The sequence below is a fragment of the Callospermophilus lateralis genome, chromosome X (assembly GCF_048772815.1).
Source record: "Callospermophilus lateralis isolate mCalLat2 chromosome X, mCalLat2.hap1, whole genome shotgun sequence".
NCBI classification, from domain to species: domain Eukaryota; kingdom Metazoa; phylum Chordata; class Mammalia; order Rodentia; family Sciuridae; genus Callospermophilus; species Callospermophilus lateralis.
The window spans coordinates 50,202,891-50,228,045 of record NC_135325.1 but is presented as its reverse complement, the minus strand read 5'-3'; the positions used below and the strand labels follow the sequence as shown (position 1 = coordinate 50,228,045).

At 41.6% G+C, this 25,155-nt stretch overlaps 1 pseudogene; it reads left to right on the top strand.

Annotated features, from left to right (window-relative positions):
• The first annotated feature begins 17,346 nt into the window (after positions 1 to 17,346).
• On the top strand, positions 17,347 to 17,834 carry LOC143639133 (dynactin subunit 6 pseudogene; annotated as a pseudogene).
• Positions 17,835 to 25,155: the final 7,321 nt, after the last annotated feature.

Below are 25,155 nucleotides of genomic sequence, written 5' to 3'. Positions count from 1 at the left end.
TATAATGTTTTCTTGTGTGTGTGTGTATGTGTTGTTAGTGTATATAATTTTGTTTTCAGTAGCAGGGATCAAAACCAGGGATCTGCACATACTAGACAAGCTCTGTACCACTGAGATTTATACCAGCCCCATGATAAATATGTATTTTTTGGAAAAAAAGAGCATTTTTTCCCACACATTATCTCTTTTAATCTTATGCCACTCGAGTGTGATCAATTATCTTCATTTTATAAAACAGTGAAATTTAAAGAGGTGAAGTCATTTGCTCTAGGTCACACAACTGGGAGATGAGACAGTGGACTTGACCTGAGTCTCCTAACTCCAAGCCCAGATCTCTTCAGCACATTCCAGTTGCTTCTTCTTCTTTCTTAATTTCTTTAAATTTTTTTTCTTCTTTTCTTTTTTATTTTGTTTTGTGGTGCTGGGGATGGAACCCAGGACCTCACACACGCTAAGCAAGTGCTCTAACACTGAGCTACACTCCAGCCCTATTTTTTGCTTCTTTTTAATAATTAAAAATAATTAACATTTTGCCTGATTATAAATGTAATTGTTCACTGTAGAGAATTTGGAAATAACAGAAAAGCACCAAGGAAAACACAGTAATCAATCCCACCACACCATCTTAACCCTTTGGTGTCTGGTCATACAGAATCCTAAGCTGCCTTTTACTCCAGAGGTATTGCTTGTGGCAAACATCTTCTCAGGAAGAGTAGTTAGTCATTCCTGAGTACAGCCGTAGCTGTTTTTTGGGGGGGCCCTGCCTGTATGGAGTCCCTGAAAATGGTGGATCCTAGCCATCCCAGCCCTTCCATTCTTCTCCATGTCCCCTTCAGAGACTACAGTTTGGACCCCAGTTCTTCCTATATCCTTCCTTTCTCTGTCCAATCGTAGGATTAAATTTCATTTGGGAAAGTCTGGGTGACCCTTCTCCTCTTGCTCCATCTGGAGACCCTGCCCAAGAACCTCTTGCAACCACTCCATGTGTGCCTGTGCCTCCATTTCCCCATCTGGAAGATGCTAGTGAGAATAGCAGACGGGTGGGCCCCTGCCAGGGAGTGATGAGCTAATGTCTGTAGCGCCTTCCAGCCCCTCCGAGCAAGGTGCTGGAGCCTCCCCAGCCCCTGCCAGCCTGAGTGAGCGCCTGGGCCTGGCTGCCCCGTGTGCATGGAGGGAGCGGCCGCATTCCTCTGACCCAGGCCAGCGAGCTTGGACAGGCTCTTGCTTTTGCTCCTGTGTTTAAGAGAGAGAGAGAGAGAGAGAGAGAGAGAGAGAGAGAGAGAGAGAGAGAGGAGAGAGAGAGAAAGAAAGAGGAGATGGAGACCAAGAAGAAGGAGGGAAGAGGGGAACAATGCTAGTTACTAGGGGAAAGGACCTTGAGAATTAGAAAACTGAGAAGAGATAACTGGGCATCCTCGGGCACCTTAATCAGTCTCATAGATTTTAGCCTTGGTTTCCTGTTTATATAGTAGTGGGAGAAGTTTAGAAAGGGCCAAGAATTGGGTCCAGTTGAGTTGATTCTCTACTTGATTTCCTGTTTTTTATGCATAATGGGAAAACCACAAATATACAAACAGCTCTGGCCACCAGCTTCTGGAATCCTTGGGAATCCTTGGATATGACTCTGCCCACTCCAGCTTTTGGGGAAGTTATTTCAGTGTACGCTCCTTCTCTGTGATGCCTTCTAGCATTCAAAAACACAAGAATCCTGGGAAGTCAACACTCTCATCCCCATTTTATTTTATTATTTATTTCCTATTTTTGCAGTGCTAGGGATGAAACATAGGGCCTGGTGAATGCTAGGCAAGCACCTGACCACTGGGTTACACCCCCTAGCTCTTATTCCTATTTTCTTTTTTTAAAAAAACATTTATTTTTTAGTTGTAGTTGGACACAATACCTTTATTTTGTTTATTTATTTTTATGTGGTACTGAGCATCGAACCCAGGGCCTCACACATGCTAGGCAAGTACTCTACCACTGAGCCACAACTCCAGCCCCTCTCATTCCTATTTTCTTTTTCTTTTTTTTTTTTAAAGAGAGAGAGAAAATTTTTTAATATTTATTTTTTAGTTTTTGGCGGACACAACATCTTTGTTTGTATGTCGTGCTGAGGATCGAACCCGGGCTGCACGCATGCCAGGCGAGCGCGCTACTGCTTGAGCCACATCCCCAGCCCTCTCGTTCCTATTTTCAAGAGAAGGACACTGAGGCACAGAGAGGCAAAACAACAAGCCCAAGATCATACAGCTAGTAATGATGGATCTGAATTCACAGCCAAATCTGGCTCACCCCTGAGGTCAAACTCTCCCCATCAGGTTACCTGCTCCTCTGCTATCTATGATTATGCTTTTCTTTTTTCTAAAATAGATATTCTATGACACCAATTGCAGTAAATGGCCAACACATGTGGCTGGAATGTGTGCACAACTCAGATTGAGGGAGGACCCGAGTAGGGACTGTGGCAGAAATCTCCAGGGATGAGGTGCAAGATGGAAGAGGGCTGCAGCCTGGGGGAAAGCAAAGACAATTCTGAAAAATGTTATCCAGGGAAAATACCAGGGTTCAAAGGCAGCAGGGAGAGACCAAGGTGCTTAAGTAGGAGAGAGAGAGAGCAGCAGCCAGGCCAGTCTGGCCCTGGGCTATTCGGGTCTCAGCAGTGAAGTTGGAGGCCTTGAGAAGGTGTGAGGCTTTGTGGGGGAAGCGAAACTCAGCTTTAGCATGTTTAGTTTAAGCTGTTGGCAGAACATCCAAGTGGAAATAGCTTGCACACAGCCAGGAATATAGGACTGGAAAGAAAGTGTGAGGTTGTGTCAAAAAGAGCAATCTGCAGGATGACTTTCAGCCAAACTGTGGAGAACTTTCCCCTCTCCACCAGCACAGAGAGGGGCTTTCTCCTCAGGGCCCAGGAGACTCTGGCTGTTTTCACTGAAGCTCCCCCATACTCTCCCCTCCCCAACCCCTGCAGACCAGTGCAATCACAGACACGTGCTTCAAATCCCCAAAGGGCAATGTGAGGGGATCTCAGTCCATAAATTTCCCGAAGCCAGAGAGTGTCAGGGGCCTCATCTCACTTTGCTAAATACATTTTGGCTAGTCCTCAGGCATGCCAGGCCTTCACTGGTTTCACTTCGGCTTCTAGAACACAAGCCTTCAGGGTCTTGTTTGCTCTCCTTTTTCTGCCACCTGCCATTCTCAGACCAGCACAGTGTCTCCCAGCTTACTTCATCCTTAAAAAGGTGAGAGTATTTTCTTATTTATATATTTATTTTTTCTTTTTCCTTTCTTTGTGGTGCTGGAAATGGAACCCAGAGCCTCACACATGTAAGGCAAGCACTCTACCAAGCACTCCATCCCCAGCCCTAGGTGAGGCCATTTTAGTCTGGCCCTGCTCCCTGTGGCATCTGGCTGAAACTATTCCCCTTGCCTAAACTCTGAGATAATGTGGTGGGTCCCATGCCCCCAATTTCATCTCTTTGGCAGGGGCATTTCCTTGTATTCACCTTTCATGGACTCTAGGACCCTTTCCTCTTAACCTCCCAATCCCATCTCAGCTGCAACCTCACACTTGTCCACCCTCATTCACGGGCCCCAGTTTGCCTCCAGAGTCTGCTGGTATAAGAGAAGTTAGAAGTTTGGATCATTAGTCTCTATTGTCTCGCTTGGTGCTAGACTTTGGGTTTGGGAGCTGGCTTGGAGAAATATGGCTATGTGAATGGGGTTAGGATTTACTTCACACACACAACTTGGAGGGACTGGAAATATTTCCATGGATCCCCATTGCCACAGAGATTTGTCTTTCTGGGGATCAGCAATAGAGGCTAGAGGTGCATTGAGGATCTAGGGTATCTTAGGTGGTTAGCGTGTAGACTGCTTCCAGCCAAGTGGAGGAGGATCACAGGCCTGGTTACCCAAGGTCCTTCTGCCAAAACCCAGACACAGTGCCTCAGCTAAGATGCTGCCTCTTTGTACTAATTACAAAAAGGCGCCCCCTCTGGCAAGAACAATTAGAAACATGTGCTGCCTCCTCTGGACTTTCACCCCCAGAGCCCGTGGTTTGGTGAGAGAAATGCAAGCTGGATTTTAGGGCACAGTCTATACAAATAGACTTTGAGGTTCTGTAAAACGTTGAGTCTGAGCTAAGTGCAGTGGCTCACACCTGTAATCTCAGCTACTTGGGAGACTGAGGCAGGAGGATTGCCAAGTTTGAGGCCAGTCTCAGCAACTTAGTGAGACCCTGTCTCAAAACAAAATTTTTAAAAGGCTGGAGATGTAGCTCAGTGGGTTCAATCTCTAGTACCAAAAACAAGAAAGAAAGAAAGAAAAGGGTTGAACATGGATGAGGTTCCCATAGTGGCTCAGCACACTAAGTACATCAACCTCAGGGGAGTACTATTCCTACTAATTCTGAATGATAACATCAAAGGCAATGTACACGGAGCATTTACTAGGTGACAGACTCTCCTTGTTCTTAGTGCTCCACACTTACTCTCTCATCTAATCCCCACAGCAACCTGAAGATGAGTACTAATATTGCATCATCTCTATTTTCCTGATAGGGAAGTTGAAGAACAGAGAAGTTGCACAGTTTGCCACGATTGTGCATCCTGTATGTTTGGAACTGAGGAGCCGAACAAGGGAAGATTGATACTGACTACTGCACCTTGCTGCTTCCTACATAATGCCTGGTGTCATAGTTCATAAAAGGTCTTTCCATCCATGGGCAAGGTTGATTCTTATGATTTTTTTTCCCCTCCATGTAAAGTTCCTAAAATCAATCCCATTTTCCAGACCAAGGGAAGAGACTCAGGTGAGGTGAACTTGCTGAGGTCACACAGGTAGCAAGTAAGGATACTGGGATTTGAATCCAGTTATTTCTGATTAGATCTTCCTTTCCCCACTCTTTATGTGACACCCCCTCCCAATCAAAAATTCTCTTCTGGCTTCAAAACTGAGTATCAGAGTTGGTAGGGATTAAAAGGATGACCTCATCTGAACTTCTCAGTATTACAGAGGAGGAAGCTTAGCACTCTACTGATACCTGGTTAGAGTGGGGGTGGGAAGAGACTGAGCAAAAAGATTTATTCAAAGGAGAGAGAAAGAACAGATGAGAGGGAGAGAAAGATAATGATGGGGAGAGAGAGGGCTCCAGCAAGTGAGAGCAGGCGCCTGGGAAGGAAGAAAACAAGGTAAGGAAAAGAAATCAAATGAGAAAAAGACCCAAAGTGGGGTGAAGGCATAAGTGACCGGCCATCTGGAAACAGCACTGAGCTCTGCGGGGGCGTGTGTTTGTGAAGCAGGGGAGCTAGACCGGCAGGTGTGAGGGCCCAGCTGCTGCCAGCCAAGAACTGTCCAGGCCCAGCGCCCAACTGGAAAAGAGACATGGCCTGCAAGAGACCTCTCAAGGGGGGATTTCAGCTGGGGGAATACAGGGAGGAAGCTGCCCTCTCCTAGGGCCAGGTGGGGTTCACCTCTGAACAGCTCCTCTGGGGAGGACAGTTCCTGTGGCCTCTCTTTGCATTTCCCTTGCATTTTCTCAACTGTTGCCTTTGGGGCCTGGAATATGAATGATTTCCTGTTGTGTTTGAATCCCAGGCTGCCTTTCGTGGTCTTAAATGTTCTGAATAGATAAGTAAAATGCCAATTCAGGTTATCCTCAGCAGAAATCCAGTAGGAATAGATAGGGAGGGGAAAATGGCTGCCAGATCTATTGGTCACGCTCCTATCCAACCCCTGCCATGGCCAGGTCTGATATAGCACAGGGCTATGCCATCAGTCTGACCCTGGTTCAAGTCTCAAGGGTGCCACTTCCTACCTGTGTGACTTTGGGCAGGTGACTTTGGCTCATTGTGCCTCAGTTTCCTTAGGTGTAAGTTGGGGGGAAAAAGAATACCTACCACATGAGGCTTTGCCAGGGTTGGATGAGATAATGTCTGTGGCTATAAACTCTCAAGTGCTGTACACATGTGAGTAATTACTCTTCCCTGACCTCTGTTCCCTGCTGCTTGGGGGATGGAGTCAGCCTTCCAATCTGAGTCCAGTTCCAAGCCTGACTTCACCTCCTTGGTCCTGTTTTCTTCATTGTTACATATGACTGTGTGGGAAGTCAGACCTCCAGACCCAGCAGGGTGGGCTCAGGGATGGCTGTTATTCCTACATAGTTTTATTTTTGTGATGCTGGGGATTGAACCCAGAGCTTCATGCATACTAGCAAGTGATCTACCCCTGAGGTTCACCCTGAGCCCCTGATGCAATTCTTTTCTTCAGGCCACAAATGTGAGATGAGTCCCCCTGGCTGTGCCTGAGTCTCCAAAGCTCCAGAGGAGACTAAAGCACCACTTTAGCCCTCAAGGATTTTTCAGTATAGTAGGGGAAATAGAAAAGCCAATAATAAAGTGAAGCAGGAGATAGGAGTATATGATATCTGAGCTGAGGATTGGAATTCCTCAGATGTTAGGGACAGCATGGTCAAAGGCCTTGATGGGAACTAGAAGAACAACACAGGATGGGGTCTGTGATGTCACAGGAATCTGACCCGGATGCCACAGTAAGAAATTCAGTCTCGATATCGTGGTCACTGAAGGTGATGTGGACAGATATACATAGAGCCTGGTACAGTTGGTTATTCAGCAAAGTGTGCTCATTGCCTTGACCTTGTCCTTTCACCTTCTACCCCCACTTCCCAGATAGCTTTCAGGCCTTGGCCCTAAACAAGGCCACATAAGGCTCATGGTGCCCCTGTCACCATCCTTCAGCTTTCTGAGCTCAGTATTATGGCACCTCTGTTCACTCAGCTCCTCAGGCCAAAACCTTGCCTTGATCTTTCTTTTTGTCTTTTACCCCATGTCTAACTTCTGTTGACTCTCTCTAAATATAGCCAGGATCCAAAGCACTCCTTACCACTTCCATAGCCATCATCCTGGCCCTCGTTGCTCCTGTCTGTCACCTATGTCACTTCAGTGATCTCATGACTGCTCTCTACTCTCTAACCCCTGGCCCCTTGGACTTTTATCCCCATAGCGGCCAGAGGGATCCTCTATTCCTTGACCTGGGAACTGCCACTGGTTCTCTATCCTACTCAGGATAAGAAACAAAGTCTTTACAGTGGCCCATGTGACCTGTGGGATCCCTCCTGCTCCATATTCATTTCCTTCTTTCCTCCTCTTTATTCTTTCAGCTTCTGGCACACTGGCCTCACTATCTCTTGGATGTGACAAAGTGGCTCTTGTCTCAGGCTCTTTGCATTTGCTATTACCTCTGCCTGGAATACTCCTTCCCTTGTGGCTTGTCTCCTCACTGCATTGAGGTCTCTGCTCAATATCTTCAATGGGCATTTTCTGGGCACCTTATCTAAAACAGCAGCACCATCACTCTCAACTCTCACCTTGCTTTATTTTTCTCCACAGTGCTTGTCACCACTGGCTAATATCATATTTTATTTTCTGTCTCTCTGACTAGAAGGAACCCTCCATGAGGTCAGGGATTTCTGGGTTTTATTCACTTTTGTTTTCCCCAAAGACTAGTGCTCTGCCGGGCACATAATGGGTTGTCAGTAATCATCTGTTGGGTGAAAGAATGGGGCTGAGATGGGAGATTAGCTTCTGGGTGATGGAAAGACAAACTGCAAGAGAGACAGAGATGTCATGGGGCCAAGTTTGGCCAAATGTGCTCAGGGAAGTTGAAACAGATTCTGCAGAAGAGACCTCAAAAAAGGTATGAGTGAAACCCAGATGCAGGGTGGAAGAGGAAAGTCCTATACCTCATACAGAAGGGGTAGGGATGGAAGCATGACCTTTTTCACTCCCTCCAGCCTCCTAAACTGCTGATAATCCCAGGATCATATCAGGTATAGGGTCTTAATTTAGCATCTGAGTAGCCACCTTAAATGTTAACAGCCATCTTATTTTTTTTAAATATTTATTTTTTAGTTTTAGGTTGACACAATATCTTTATTTTATATTTATGTGGTGCCGAGGATCAAACCCAGTGCCTCATGCACACTAGGCAAGCGCTCTACCTCTGACCACAATTCCAGCCCTTAACCACCATTTTATGAGAGAAATTTTGTTTTCCTGTACTTCCTCTTATCCGAACTCCCCCACCCCCATTAATGACCTACTCCATGGTACCATAACTCTAAGCCAATCCCAGAAGGACACAACCCCACCTCACTCTGACACAAGCACCCCAGCCTATCCCACAGCGTCACAGCTAGACTCCAAACCCCATCCCACAAAAGCCCAACACCTGAACCTCCAGAGGCCTCTCTCCACTCTATAGAGGGATGGGCTTTATTTGTCAGCTTTGACAAATAAAAACCTTTGTGTGGCTCTCTGCCTGGTCTCTTGCTTTCTCACTTTCTTTTCACCAGGGTGCTTATGGGTGGGCACCTTTGGAGATAGCAGCCTTGTTTGGCAGGAAAGTTGCAGGGCAGTGAATGATGCTTGCTAGCTGGGTAAAGAAGATGGCTGGAGAGGATAGGCAACAACATGGGGGACGGCTAATGAGAGCAGATGAAAATGCAAAAGTACTCAGTGCTTGACAAGTCTTGAGAAATTGTAGTTTCTACCCCTGCCCCTGCCAATATGCAATTTTGCTTTTGAAGGTTTATTTTCTGCTTGTCCCCATTCATGTACACGGGTACACATTATCCCCACTTCCACCTCAGCCGTCCTTCCCACCCTTATTCTGACCCTTATTCAGCTTTTATCTCCATTTCTAATGAGTGCAAACCCATGCCCCCATGCCATCTAGAGTGTGACGTTTTGTGGAAGTGCCTATAGAATTGCCTTGGATGTCTAGCGCTAGCTTGAGCCTCTGGGAGATGTAGGAAGGGCTTATAGTCATTGCCATTCCCTTTACCTCTTCCCAGCACTGCCAAGGTCCTACCTTGTGCCAATGAGTGATGGACCTGAAGAGATGGGAAAGGTCTTTAGCACAGTATAAGAGACAGACACTTAAATAATAACTTGCACACAGAAACACAATATCATTAATAAAACCAAAAAAATAAAAATTCAAATAAGCTAAGCATGGTGGCACATACCTGTTATTACCAATGACTCAGGAGGCTAAGGAAAGAGGATCCCAAATTGGAGGCTAGTCTCAGCAACTTAGTGAGACCCTGTCTCAAGATGAGAACTTAAGGGCTGGGGGTATAGCTCAGTTGATAGAGTGCTTTCTTCACATGCACAAGGACCTGGATTCAATCCCCAGCACCACACACACAAAAATGATAAAAAGTAAAAAGAATTGTAGAGCACCCCTGGGTTCAATTGCTAGTACTGGGGAGAAAAAATTCAAATTCAAACCATGAGGCATTTTTACCTCTAAGATGACTGAAGATTCAGTTGTGGTAGGGAGGGTGCATTAGCAGCCACAATCATGCAATGGTATTAGAATTGTGAACTGGGACAACAATTCTGGGAATCGAAATCCATCATGTCTTGTTTGTTTCTTTCCTTGTTTCAATGTACATGCCCTTTAACTCAGCAGATCCACTTCTTCAAATTTATCATAAAAAATAATAGAACAAATGTGCAACGGTATAAGTAAGAGGATTTTCATTGCCATGTTTTTGTAAAAGTTTTTTTTTCTTTTTAGTTGTAGATGGACACAATATCTTTATTTTATTTGTTTTTATTTTTATGTGGTGCTGGGGATCAAACCCAGTGCCTCACACATGCTAGGCAAGCCAAGTGCTCTGCCACTGAGCCATAATCCTGGCCCCATCCCCACCCCCACCCTTGCCATGTTTTTTTTTTTTTTTTGAGGTGAAATTCACACAACAGATAGCCATTTTTAAAGTGAACAGTTCAATGACATTTGGTACATTTGCAATGTTGTACAACTTCTGATATCTAGTTCCACAACATTTTCATTTTCTCCAAAACAAAACCTGCAACCCATTCATCAGTTACTCCCCATTCCCCACTCTACTCAGGACCTGGTAACAACCAATCTCTTATCTGTCTTTTGGATTCTCTTATTCTGGATGTTTCATATAGATAGAATCATTCAATACAAGTGACCTTTTATGTCTGGCTTCTTACACTTCACATATTGTGTTCAAGTAGCTTAGCAAGTATCAGTGCTTCACTCCTTTGTATGGCTGAATAGTATTCTGTTGTATGCTTATGTCAGGATTTGTTTATCACTTTGGTCAACTAATGGGCATTTTATTGGTGACCTTTTGGCTGTTGTGAATAGTGCTGCCATAGACATTTAAGTAATTGTATTTAGTTTGAATATCTGTTTCCAGTTCTATAGGAGTATAATTGCTAGGACAACGGGTAAATCCATTTAACTTGTTGAAGAAGTCATCTGACTGCTTTAGCTAGCAGCTATGCCATTTTACATTTCCTTTAACAATGTATGAGGGATCTACCTTCTCCACAGGCTTTTTGATTATATGTTGAGAGCCTCGGCCAGGTCAAGATGGTGCCTGGTATTTTGCCAGAAGGAGCGGTTCCTGCAGCCTCGGGTGCCCGCTATTTTTGAGCTCTTGCGGAGTTCCTAGAGAGTTCGTGTGGGTTGGTTAAGTTCCGGTTGAGTGCTAGAAAAGTTCCCGAAGTTCCGGTGGAGCTCTTGGGGAGTTCCTGGAGAGTTAGTGTGGGCGGCGTGCAGCATGGGTTCTAAAAATAAAGTTCGTTCCTGCTTGAATCTTCAAGTGGCTCGTGATTTGTGCCCAGCCAGACTGGGGCATATGGTGGCCTGCAAGGGGAACGCCTGAGGGTAAGTGATAAGGTAAACTGCTCGCCCTTGAAGGCAGTGCAAGAGGATGGGTAACCATTTAAAGATTCTACTTTCCTTTCATTTCACTTTGTTTTAAGTTGCCTGTCCCTGGAGATGGGTGGGACGGAAGAAAAGCTGCTCACATCTGAGGAAAAACTATTTGCGTCTGAGGAACAGATAGGGAGAAAGGACGGATGGACATTTTGGCAGGATAGAAAGGCTGATATAATGAATTTTTGTTCCATTTTTGTTTCATTTTGTCTCGGTTTTCTTTTGCATTATCTTAGTGAGGGGTATCTTCATCACAGAAATATGGAATTAAAAATTAATAAGAACCAAACTGAAAGGGCGTTAAGTAAAGTGCTAGAGGAAGGAGGCATCTCAGTAAAATCAAGAACAGTTAGGGCATACGTTAAGACGATACAAAGGTGTAGCCCATGGTTCATTAAAGAGGGGTTGTTAAATATATCACAATGGAACCATCATGGTGAAGATTTAAAAATGATACAAAAGGAAAGCCCAGGAACTCTGCCAGTTGGCACATTACCATTATGGACATTGGTACAATCTTGTTTGCTTAGTCTAGGAGAAGACATCCTATATCAAGTAAAAGAGGAAGTCTCTCAAGTTAGTCAGACAAAGGAAAAAAGTTTAGAGGAGGAAGGGCTATCAGGGGAGAAATTACAACGGGAGGTTGCTACTAAACCCTTTCTATCACTGGGGTCGTGGGTGTCCAACCAACAGCTCCGCCTATGGACACAACATATGCTGAGTGGCCCTCAACCTCCGTAGTTGATAGATAGGATCCTGAGACAGGACCTCAAAGATTAGCATGCCCTGTATTTGAGGTGGCAGGAGGGCAGCAAATTCACCATGCTTTAGATTTCAAAACAGTGAAGCAGCTGAAAGAGGCTGTAACAACTTATGGTCCTCAAGTACCCTTCACTGTAAGTATGATCGAATCCATTACCAACTAGAACATGATGCCAGTAGATTGGGCTAGTATGTGCAAAGCTGTGATAAATGGAGGACAATACCTGTTATAGAAGGTTGCCAATGAGGAATTTTGCATAGAGACGGCTAGGCGAAATGCAGCGGCCGGTTATCCTCAAAGAAATCTAGATATGTTGTTAGGAAAGGGACCTTATGAGGGTCAGCAGCAACAAATTGGATATGATCCTGCCATATACTCACAAATTGCTGCAGATGCGGTTAGGGCATGGAAGACTTTACAAGGACATGGAGATTTACAAGGTCAATTATCTAAGGTAATACAGGGAGCTAATGAACCTTACACTGAATTTGTAGATAGGCTTATTCAAACAGCTACCAGAGTTTTTGGGGATATAGAACAAACGATGCCATTAATAAAGCAACTAGCCTACGAACAAGCAAATAGATGGTGCAGGGAGGCCATTAGACCATGGAAACATGGAGATTTAAACACATATATTAAATTATGTAGAGACATTAATGAACAAGGCAAGTCGTGGCAGCTGCAGTACAACAGGTTTTAGATGCCAGGCCAAAAACATGCTACAATTGTGAACAAACAGGACATTTTAAAAGGAATTGCCCCATAGGAGGAGGGTTTAACAAAACTAGGTATCAAAGGGGTAGAATACTGGGTATCTGCCCAGGATGCCATAGAGGGAGACATTGGACTAATGAATGCCGTTCTCAAACCACTATAGAGGGTACTCCGTTATCAAAAAACGGACAAGGACCAGGTGTTTACCCATGATATCGTGGAGAAAAACATTGGGCTCCATTGCCAAAAAACAGACAGGGGGGCCCATGCTCCGGGGCCCACGACCACAAATATACGGGGCACTGGAGGAACCCAGCAACACCATCAGGGTAGTGCCCAGGACACATTATCCATTAGATCCCCACTAGACAAACCAGAGGGAGCGCAGGATGGGACATCTTCGCCTCTTCCAGAGCAGTACTAACTCCAGAGATGGGAGTTCAAATCATTCCCACAGGGGTAAAAGGGCCTCTTCCCAAAGGAACAGTAGGCTTATTATTGGGATGCAATATTATTCTTATTCAATATTATTCTTCTGGGCTGGGGATGTGGCTCAAGCGGTAGCGCACTTGCCTGGCATGCGTGCGGCCTGGGTTCGATCCTCAGCACCACATACAAACAAAGATGTTGTATCCACCGATAACTAAAAAATAAATATTAAAATTGTCTCTCTCTCTCTCTCTCCTTAAAAAATATTATTCTTCTACTCTAAAAGGACTCATGATAAGTCCTGGGGTAATTGATCCTGATTATGAAGGTGAAATAAAAATTATAGCCAGTTCTCCAAGGGGTATATCAGTAATTTCACCAGGAGATAGAATAGCACAGTTATTAATAATACCCAGCCTACATGATAAATTTTCCAGTCGTACTATAGAAAGAGGTTCCAGGGGATTAGGCTCCACAGGTGTAGATTGGGCTATGTTTTCTTTAAATTTAGATTCTTGCCCAATGCTAAAACTAAATATTCAAGGACATGAATTTAATGGGCTATTGGATACAGGTGCAGACCTTAGCATTATCTCTCGTCAAGAATGGCCAAAACATTGGCCATTACAACAAGCCACTCAAACGCTTCGAGGCCTAGGAGTGGCAACTAATCCCCATAGAAGGGCGATGGTATTAGATTGGAAGGATCCTGAAGGATGTGAAGGAACTATACAGGCATATGTATTGGATCATCTTCCTATAAATTTATGGGGACGAGATGTTCTAGATCAATTTGGTCTAACATTAACAAATAACATCAATTCAAATGTGCCCACTATTATGGCTAGACAAGGTCTTAAGAAAGAAAAAGTATTAGGAGAACAAGGACAAGGTATAGTGGCACCAATACAAAGAGATCAAAAAACAGATAGACATGGATTGGGTTTTCAGGAGGGGTCACTGAGACAATAAAAATTACTTGGAAATCAGAAAGGCCAGTATGGGTTCCTCAGTGGCCCCTGACTAAAGAAAAGATACAAGCAGCCCATGACCTGGCCAAACAACAATTAGCAGAGGGACATATACAACCTTCCATATCTCCCCATAATACTCCCATTTTTGTCATCAAAAAGAAATTTGGTAAATGGAGATTATTGCAAGATTTAAGAGCCATTAATAATGAGATGATTATTATGGGACCTGCTCAATCGGGGATTCCCCAATTGTCTGCTTTGCCAAAAACCTGGTATGTTTTAGTTATAGATATTAAAGATTGTTTTTTTTCAATTCCAATTCATCCTGAGGATAGTCCACGTTTTGCATTTACTATCCCTGTGCTGAATCATGAAGGTCCTGATCAGAGATATGAATGGAAAGTACTCCCTCAAGGGATGGCTAATAGCCCAACTATGTGTCAAATTTATGTTAACAAAGCAATCCAGCCACTTAGAAATCAAAATCCTGAACTACAAATATTTCACTATATGGACGATGTATTATTGGCACACAAAGATAAAACCACATTGCTAGAATGTTATGCCACACTTACAAATTTATTAAAAAATTATAATCTAGAGATAGCAATAGATAAAGTACAATTAAATTTTCCAATTAATTATTTAGGAGTTCTATTATCCTCAACCATGGTCCGTCCACCAAAAATTCAAATACGAGTAGATCAACTCAAATCACTTAACGACTTCCAAAAGTTATTAGGAGACATAAATTGGATAAGGCCTTATCTAGGCATACCAACAGGAGAGTTGGGACCTTTATTTGATATCCTAAAAGGTCCATCCGATCCAAATTCACCCTGCATATTAACACCCGAAGCAAGAAAGACATTAAAAATCATTGAAACATATCCGGGAAATATTCATTTGGATAGAATTGATATAAGTTTGCCTTTATTATTTATTGTACTACCAACAAAAAATATTCCTACAGGATTATTTTGGCAAGAAGGTTCATTATTATGGATACATTTATCTTATTCTCCTAACACTATTTTTACTAGGTATCCTGAGGCTGTAGGACAATTAATACTCAAAGGAATAAAAGCAGCAAAGGGAGTGTTTGGAATTTTTCCCAATAAAATTATTACTCCATATACAATGGATCAAATTGATGAGTTAGCTAATGAGTTAGATACTTGGGCAATAATCATGTGCAAATCTTATGTTTCATTTGATAACCACTTACCATCTAATCCTTTGTTGTCTTTTTGGTCTTCGCATCCTGTAGTTTTTCCAAAAATGACAAGAAAAACCCCTATCGTGAGTGCTCCAAATATATTCACTGATGGGTCAAATAATGGTACAGCAGCAGTAGTTACCCCTGATCAAACTTTTACATTTTTAGTACCCAAACAATCAGCTCGAAAGGTAGAGCTTAATACAGTATTACAAGCTTTTGTGATGTTTAAAGATTCTGTATTTAATTTATTTTCCAATAGTCAGTTTATAGTTAATGCTATAGTATCCCTTGAAGATGCTGGTAGGATTTCCCCTTCCTCTACTGTTTTCTCTTTGTTTTCCACTCTACAAAGTCTAATCTGGGACAGAAAAGATTCATTCTTTATAGGACATATCAGGGTACATACAGGATTGCCTGGAGCCCTTAGTTTGGGCAATGATTTAGCAGATAAAACTACACATGACATACATATTTTTTTCTATGCTAGAAGAAGCTACAAATTTTCATAAATCCTTCCATGTCAATGCAAATACTTTACAAAAGTGTTTTAAAATAACTAAGGAACAAGCTATACAAATAATAAAACAATGTCAAAATTGTGTGACCTTTTTACCATAAGTTAATCTTGGAGTCAATCCTAGAGGACTGATACCTAACCATATTTGGCAGATGGACGTCACACACTTGCCAGAATTTGGAAAATTAATATATTTGCATGTTATAGTTGATACTTCTTCCTGATTTTTGATGGGCTCCCTTCATGCCGGAGAAAAAACTAAAGATATTATAGCTCATTGCTTACAAAATTTTGCCACTGTGGGCGTTCCAAAACAGTTAAAAACAGATAATGGCCCTGGCTATATTTCTACCTCTTTTAACCAATTTTGCTCATCATTTGGCATTACTCATATAACAGGAATCCCATACAATTCACAGGGACAAGGCATAGTGGAAAGAGCTCATCAAACTATTTTTTTTTGAGAGAGAGAGAGAGAATTTTTTAATATTTATTTTTTTTCAGTTTTCGGCGGGCACGACATCTTTGTTTGTATGTGGTGCTGAGGATCGAACCTGGGCCGCACACATGCCAGGCGAGCGTGCTACTGCTTGAGCCACATCCCCAGCCCCTCATCAAACTATTAAAATGTACTTATTAAAGCAAAAAGAGGGACTTGGGAAGGGGTATATATCCCCCAAAGTTCAACTTAAAATAAACCTTTTTACTCTAAACTTTTAAAATTTGGATTCATCAGGGCAGAAAGGCACATCTGTCCAAAAAATGTACATAAGCCCAAGGTACTTTGGAAGGATATTCAAACAAGACAATGGAAAGGTCCTGACCCAGTGATTGTCTGGAGTCGGGAGTCTGTTTGTGTGTTTCCACAGGGAGAACAGCAGCCGATTTGGATTCCAGAGAAACTAACTAAAGCGATTTCTACAGACCAAAAAGAAGATGATTTGGCTCAAATCCATAACAGCTGATATCCAGAACTCCAGTTTGGCTATCCTTACATCTGCGACAGTGGTTCTCCCACACCAGGAGGCTAATGAATAATGAACACCATTAAGGCCTATTTCAATGTAAGAAACCTTGGGGCTTGCTTGTGGGAATACTTTCAGACCCATATGCAAGTTACAGGAAAAAGGACGGGATATCAAAAGAAGAGTCAAACCCAGGTGGTAACAAGGATGCTTTTTTCAATATCTATTTTATTATTGCCCTTTCCCACATCATGAAGTTTTGTTTTGTTTTTTGAGCTCATACAGACCTAGGTTAATGTTTTTCTGATCAGTTTTATTTTTTGACTGTGGAGTTTTTGAGCATTGCAATGGGGATTTCACCTGTAAAAAGCTACAAGGCCTTTACTATTATGTTATGTGTTGTATGTATTGTGTTATGTGTGCACACTTGTGTTTTGTGTTGCATGTCTGTATGTGCATATGTCCATATATCATGTATGAGGAGCGCTCATGAAAAAATGGATCCAAATATATTTTTTTATTATTCACATGATATAAATGGTTTAATTTAAATTGGGTAAACAGCTGTTGAGGATTGTTTTAAAATGTTAACAAAAAAGGAGGTTAACAGATCTGTTTGTTTACTTTCACCTTTCCTTTTCATTATATCTAATTCTATTCAGGATATAAATTGTTTTTTTAGTGTCTGCTGGAATGTTACATAATTTTTTTTTAGCCATCACTGCCAGAATTCCTATCTTCATCCCAGTGCCGGTGAAGACAAAGATAAAACCAAACTACAGCTTCTGCAATAGCCATCACAATAAACTGCATAAACTGATGCATTGGAGATTGTCGCTTTATCCAGTTTGTGGTGTTGATCTCGGCTCCAGCTGTAGATCAGGCCTGTACAATGGCGGAGAAGTCTCAAAAGAGGACCAAGGACAGTGATTTACTCCAAAGCACGAATTATTGCTGAAGCTGGGCCAATAGTGATTGGTGAAGGTAACCTGATAGAAGAACAGGCCCTCATCATAAATGCTCATCCAGATAATATCATTCCTGACACTGAAGATCCAGAACCCAAACCTATGATCATTGGCACCAACAATGTGTTTGAAGTTGTCTGTTATTCCCAAGCCATGAAAATGGGGGATAACAATGTCATTGAATCAAAAGCATATGTAGGCAGAAATGTAATATTGACAAGTGGTTGCATCATTGGGGCTTGTTGCAACCTAAATACTTCTGAAGTCATCCCTGAGAATACAGTGATCTATGGTACAGACTGCCTTCGTCAGGTGCAAACTGAGCGACCACAGCCCCAGACTCTACAACTGGATTTCTTGATGAAAATCTTGCCAAATTATCACCACCTAAAGAAGACTATGAAAGGAAGCTCAACTCCAGTTAAGAACTGAGAACAGGGTATATCAAGATAATGTTCCCTCTTTGACTACTCTCTTTCGAAAGGGCCACAGTGTTTGTATATTCTTAGCAACTCACAGAATAATGTGCGTTGACTTTATTTGATAAAACTGAGAGAGGAAATGAGTGGATTTCCATTGTAACTGTCCTTTAAAATTTATATAAAAAATATATTATTTTCCTATACCTATGCTCTTTTCTGATAATTTACAGATTCATTTTTTCTTTTGTTATATAAAATGTTAGGCACAAATTAATTATGTAAAAGACTACCTATGATAAGAAATGGCATGAGGTTATGTATTATATTCTAGCATATGCTAAACTAAATAAAACTGCTGATGACAGAAAAAAAATAAACTGATGCATCAATGAATAATGTAACTCAACAAGTGCTGCTCAATCAAGGAGTTGATTCACTTTGGGAGGAAAAGGACATATTAATGGATTCCTCTGCTTTGAACTGCTTGCAGAACTTGCATGGACTATGTATCACTTGTATGCATTGTGAACTATCTGTTGGTGCAGTGAATTGTAGTAGTGCCGGGGTATCTTTGCTGATGGTGTCATCGGTGGTACAATTTTTCCAAAAGGGGCCGTCAATTGGCTTGGTGTTGTGGCTTTGTGTATCCTCCCCTTTCTGCTTGTAGCAGGTTGTTCATGGTGTTTGTGTAAAAACCACCATCCACAAGTGTGGCTAAATGCTGGGCCGGTAGTCAATGACAGGTAAGATCCAATTGCAATGGTACCAACCTAAGACAGAAGGCTGACGCCTTGAGGTCAGCTCATCTGATGATGGGTAAGGACCATATGTAGTATTGGACAGCCTAAGGCAGGCACGGTCCCTAAGCCCATATTTGTTTTTTAATTAAACAAAAGCGGGGAGATATTGAGAGCCACAGCCAGGTCATGATGGTGCCTGGCATCTTGCCAGAACAGTGGTTCCTGCTGCCTCGGGTGCCCGCTATTTTTGAGCTCTTGAGGAGTTCCTAGAGAGCTCGTGTGGGTGGAGTTTGCGGGTTGAGTTCCGGTTGAGTGCTGGAAAATTTCCCGAAGTTCTGGTGGAGCTCTTGGAGAGTTCCTGGAGAGTTCGTGTAGGTCGCGTGTTGTGTGGGTTCTAAAAATAAAGTTTGTTCCTGCTTGAATCTTCAAGTGGCTCATGATTTGTGCCCAGCCAGACTGCGGCAATTATACTCATCCTTGTGTATGTGAAATAGCAGCTCACTGTGGTTTTGATATTCATTTTCCTAATAACTAATGATGTTGAGAATCTTTTCATGTGCTTGTCAACCATTTGTATATCTCCTTTGGAGAAATGTTTGATTAAGTTCAGTACTAGGGATTGAACCCAGGAAAGTTCTACTGCTGAGGTACAATCCAGCCATTTTTAAAATGTTTTATTTTATTTTATTTTATTTTTTTAATTTTCAGACAGGATCTCACTAGGTTGGGAAGGCTGACCTTGAACTTCTGATCCTCCTTCCTCAATTTCCCAACTAGCTGGGATTAAGGCACTGTATTTGGCCTGTGTCTTATTTTTTGTTGTTGAGTTCTTTATTTATTCTGGACACTAGGCCCTTATCAGACATACAGTTTGAAATATTTTCTCTCATTCTATGAGTTGTGTTTTCAATTTGTTTTATTTTTGTGGCAATAGGGATCAAATTGAGGGGTCATATAGGCTAGGCAAGCACTACCACTGAGTTCTACCCCTAGTCTCTCCCTTTGTTGAAAATGTCCTTAGCAGCAAAAAAAAAGTTTTTAGTTACAATGAAGTCCAATTCATCTATCTTCTTTTGTTTCTTGTGTTTTGGTGTCATATCTAAGAATCCATTGCCAAGTGCGTATCATGAAGATTTAACCCTATGTTTTCTTCTAACAGTTCTGTAGTTTTGGTTCTTACATTTAGGTCTGTGATTCATTTTGAATTCACTTTTGTTTATTGTTTGAGATAGAGGTTCAACTTTATTATTTTGTGTATGAAAATCCAGTTATCTCAGTATCTTTTATTGAAAAGACCGTTCTTTCCCCATCGAATGGATTTGGTACCTCTGTCCAAAATCACAAATAGTCATTTCTGTGCTCTCAGTTCTTTTCCATTACACCTATATGTCTGTACTTATGCCAGTAACACACTGTTTAATTACTGCAGCTTTGTAGTAAGTTTTGAAATAAATAAGTGTGAGTCCTCTAATTTTGTTCTTTCTTTTCAAGATTGTTTTGGCTATTTGGGTCCCTTAAGATGCTATATGGATTTCAGAATGGATTTTCTGCAAAAAGAATTTAAGGATGGCTTTTTTTTTTTTTTGCTAAAAATCATTAGGGTTTTCATAGAGATTGGCTTCAATCTGTAGATCATTTTGAGTAATACTGACACAGTAATGACATTGTCTTTCAATCTATGAACGCAGGATGTCTTTCCATTTATTTGTGCCTTCTTTAATTTCCTTAGCTACATTTTATAGTTTTCAATGTACAAACCCTTTGCCTACTTTTTAAAAAAATTCTGTGCATGCTGTTGTGAATAGAATTATTTTCTTAATAACATTTTGGATTGTTCATTGTTGGTGTATAGAAATAACAACTGATTTTTGTTAACCTTGTATCCTGCAACTTTGCCAAATTCTTTTATTAGCTTAAGTAGCTTGCTGTTGTGCAATGCTTTTATGTGTCATGTATAACTAAAAAGAACCAATAAATTTAAAATAGTTTTAAAAAGAAAATTGAGATAATTCTGAATGTTCAGCAGTAGGGTACAGGTTAAAAATTTTCAGAGCATCCATGTAAAATTTTCAGAGCATCCATTTTGAAGAGATCAGATATTCTTTACTTTTTTGGAATGTTAGGTATGTTTGGCATATTTTGGTATGTTATGCCATAATTAAATATGAACAAGGTAGTTCTTTAAGGATTAATAAGGAAAAGCTGTCCATGGCTTATAATTAAATAATTCTATGTATTTGATTCATATAAAAGTCATATATAAGCCAGGCACAGTAGCACATGCCTGTGACCCCAGTGACTTGGGAGGCTGAGGCCAGTTCTAGGCCAGCCTGGGCAACTTAGCAAGACCCTATATCAAAATAAAAAATAAAAAGGGGTGGTGATGTAACTTCGTGGTAGAGTGCCCCTGGATTCTATTCCCAGTAAATCCCCCTCCCCTACCACACACATATACTAAAGTTACATGCAGCCGGGCACAGTGGCACATGCCTGTAATCCCAGCAGCTTGGGAGCCTGAGACAGGAGGACTGAAAGTTCAAAAACCAACCTCAACAATGACAAGGTGCTAAGCAACTCAGTGAGACCCTGTCTCTAAATAAAATACACAAATAGGGCTGGGGATGTGGCTCAGTGTTCAAGTGCCCCTGAGTTCAATCCCCAGTACACTCCCCCCCAAAAAAGTTATATGCACATAATACCAGCTCCATAGGCACAGGAATTGTTGTTTGTTTTGTATACAGGTATAATCCTAGTACCTGGCATATGGCAATAGTAGGTGCTCAATAATATTTTGGAGTATATGAAAAATATGTGAAAAGGTAAAGACCAAATTGTAACATATCACTGAGGTGTAGTGATATGAGGGAATCATTATATGTATTGTTTGAATTTTTTACCTCAAGCAGATATTGGGGAAAAATGGCAATTCCATTAGACATACACATAAATGTGTGTGATAACGTGCATGCTTTCTTTTCACCAAGTAAGTGGTAAGAAGAAAGATTCTGGGGACTGAGGAAGGAAGGTTCTAGGACTCTGAGGTAAACAGAGGCAACTCATAGGCAGCCACTTTGAAGCTGGGTCTCACCGGGTTTCTCATTTGTGTCTACAGAGCAGCCAGAAAGAGCTTTCCGGAATATAAATCTGATAGGACCCCTCTTTGGCTTTACACTTTTTGGTGGCTCTTAGAGAAGCTCCTCCACGTAGCATAGGAGGTCTTTTGTGATCTGGCCCCTATTACCTTTACTTTTTGCCACTCACTGCTATATATTCAATTTTTTTTTATTATGGAAGTAAAAACATGCAAAAGCAGAGAGCATATGATAATCAATTCCCATGTATTCATTCAACCAATTTCAACAATGATCTGTACTTTTTAAATTTTGTTTCACTCATATCCTTTCTTCCCACATTCATTTTTTCTTCTTCTGGAGTATTTTCAAATAAACCCCAAATATATTATTTTACTTCCCTTTGTATCTCTAATAGACGAGAGTTTTTTTAAAATGAATATGAAGCCACCATACTATTATTATATTTAACAAGTTTATCAAGAACCTTGTCTTACTGTGTTGGCTTCAAACTCCTGGGGTCAAGACACACTCCTACCTCAGCCTCATGAGAAGCTAGACCTATAGGCATGTGTTATTGTGCCCAACTTTGATAATTTCTTCCTTCCTTCCTTTTTATTTTTAAATTTTATGGTACTAGGTGTTGAACCCAGGGGTACTCTAACACTGAGCTATATCTCCAGCTCCTTTTATTTTTTGATATGAAACAGGGTCTGACTAAGTTGCTGTGGGTCTTGCTAAATTGCCAATGCTGGCCTAGGAACTGGGATTTTTCTTGCCTCAGTCTCCCAAATTGCTGGGATTACAGGCGTGTCTCTCTGAACCTGGCCCAGCTTTGATAAATTTCTTTCTAAAAATCAACATTTCCTCTTTTAAAAATCTTTTTAAGTTGTATGGGTTGGGGTTGTGGCTCAGTGGTAGAGTGCTTGCCTAGCATGTGTGACACACTGGGTTTGATTCTCAGTACCACATAAAAAATAAAAACAAATAAAAATAATATTTTTAAGTTGTAAATGGACACAATATCTTTATTTAATTTAATTTATTTTTATGTTCTGCTGGGGATTGAACCCAGTGCCTCACATGTGCTAGGCAAGGACTCTACCACAGAGCTATGAAACCAGCCCTGATAATTTCTTAATATCACCTAGTACATGTCCAAATTTCCCTCATTGTTTTAAAAACATCTTTTTGCAATTGGTTTGCTTGAATGCTATCTTATATTCTGTGTTCCACCAACATTGAACTGCTTAGAGTTTCCCTATTTCTGGAACCTTTTGCTTTCATTCATGCAGTCCCTTTGCCTGAAATGTTCTTTCCCCATACTCACCTCAAGACTCATAACCTTCATGGTTGCCCCAGTCTGGATTCCCTGTTCCATAATACCTACAATATATAACTATGTTTTATTACATAGTTCTAACATTCCATTAAGGTGCCAGGTACTGGGGTACAGTGGAACAGTGTCTACTACTGATACCTAACATGCAGTCTCCCATGTCCTTTTTCTAGTATTCCTAGTGCCCCTCACAACTACTCCACGAGGTTGGTCCAGGTATTATCCCCATTTGATAGATGAAGAGACTAAGGCTGTGAGCCTATCACAGTGAGTGACAGAGAAGGGGCTTAACCCCAGGCAATGTGAGGTGGAAGTGAGCATGTTGCATGTAAGACTTTACTGGTCAGCTCTGGGTCCTTCTCTGAGTAGGTTTGGGAATCTTCCCTTGACAATTGCAGTAGAGGAGTCACTATAGAACTTTCTGGGCAGGGGCTTAGAGATGTCAAAATCCTCCACCTTTTTCTTCTCTTCTTCCTCTTCCTCCTTCTTCCTTTTTTTTCTCTTGAATGACAATATTTGATTTTCTAATAAAGAAGTCTTTCTGCCTCAGAAAGAGTCTTAAATATAGAATTGGGAATATACTGCTCCCTCTGTAACAGCTCACAATAACTGAAGCAGAAGCAGCTCTACCCTCCCCAAAGGTAAACTGACTTGGGAATTTTCCGTTGGCTTTTTTTTTATTTTTAAATTTTATTTATTTACATTTTTGAGGACCAGGTAATGCATTCACATGGTTCAAAAATCAAAAGGTACAAAAAAGAACACAGTGCAAGTCTCCCTCCCCTGCCACTTGCCACCTGGTTCTCCTGCCTGGAGGCAATTAAGGTGTTCCAGTTTCTTGTGTATCTTTCCAAAGATGTTTTATGCAAATACATACATATCCAATATATATAGATACACACACGCATATACTTTTTTTTTAAAGAGAGAGAATTTTTTTAATATTTATTTTTTAGTTTTCGGCGGACACAACATCTTTGTATGTGGTGCTGAGGATTGAACCCGCGCAGCACGCATGCCAGGCGAGCGCGCTACCGCTTGAGCCACATCCCCAGCCCCAACGCATATACTTTTTTATAACTTTATTTTATTTATTTATATGTGGTGCTTAAGATCAAACCCAGTGCCTTACTCGTGCTAGGTAAGTACTCTGCCATTGAGCCACAGCCCCAGCCCCCTCATATACTTTTTTAAGATGTTGATTTTCTTAACCCTCAAGTTGTAGACAGAGCCTAAAGATTTTTCTTGGTTTCTCTGGCCCTGTGAGTACCTCAGAGACAGTGGAGGCCTGGGAGTCTCTTAGAAGCACTGGGTGCTTCTTAGAGATAAACCTTTCTGAACCCATTTTCATGGCAGGCTCCTCCTGAACACACTACTTGAGGCTCTTTTCCAAGTCTTTCCATCTTTGAAAAGTCTTCAACCATTCACAACAACCCATGAGGTGTAGGAATTATTTGTCCCATTTTATGCATAAGAAAACAGACCCAGAAGAAAGGCCAAGCAACTTGCTGAAAAGCGCACAATTAATTAACGTTGTGGAAGTTGGGAGAGAGCTTGGGAGTAGTATGTGGCTTGGTCCAGCTTGGACTTTGAAGCAATGAAAAAGTTGTTTACTCCAAAGTCACAGTTTAAAAATATTCTAGCGGTACTAGTGTGGGGCAGTGGAAAAAGTAAGGAGACTTGCAGATCCAGCTAGTTTGCTTTCGTGCTCTGCTACCTAGAACTGGGCAGGTTAATCCATAGTTTGTAGCCTCAATTTTTCATCTCTAAGAGGAGATGATAATACCCACCAAATAGCTGGGTATTGACATACTTTTGGAGAAAGATATCTGTAAAACAGAGCATATTGCAATGTTTACCTTGCTATTGTTATTACAGTTAAGATGGCTGGATCTTTGTGAGCTCAAGGAGTGGGAGTGGGTAGGTGAATGGGCAGCTGTTTCCTGAAGAGACAGCCTCATACTGGGTACAAACTTGCCTTGCCCTCAAGCCAATTTAACCAAAAGAACTTCTCTGGCTTAGTGATTTGTAAATCATGAGGACTCCAAGCTGACCAAACCAGCTCAGAGCCTCTAGGCAATTAGAACTGCCCTGGGGCCTGAGCACAAAGTCTTCCTCAGTAGGTGTCTTGAACAGACTTTGATCTGTAACTGTCTCTATAGATCAATCTTTTTTTTTCTTTTTTAAAAGTTTATATATTACCTTTTTTTCCCCTGCTGGGTATCAAACTTAAGGCCTCACAG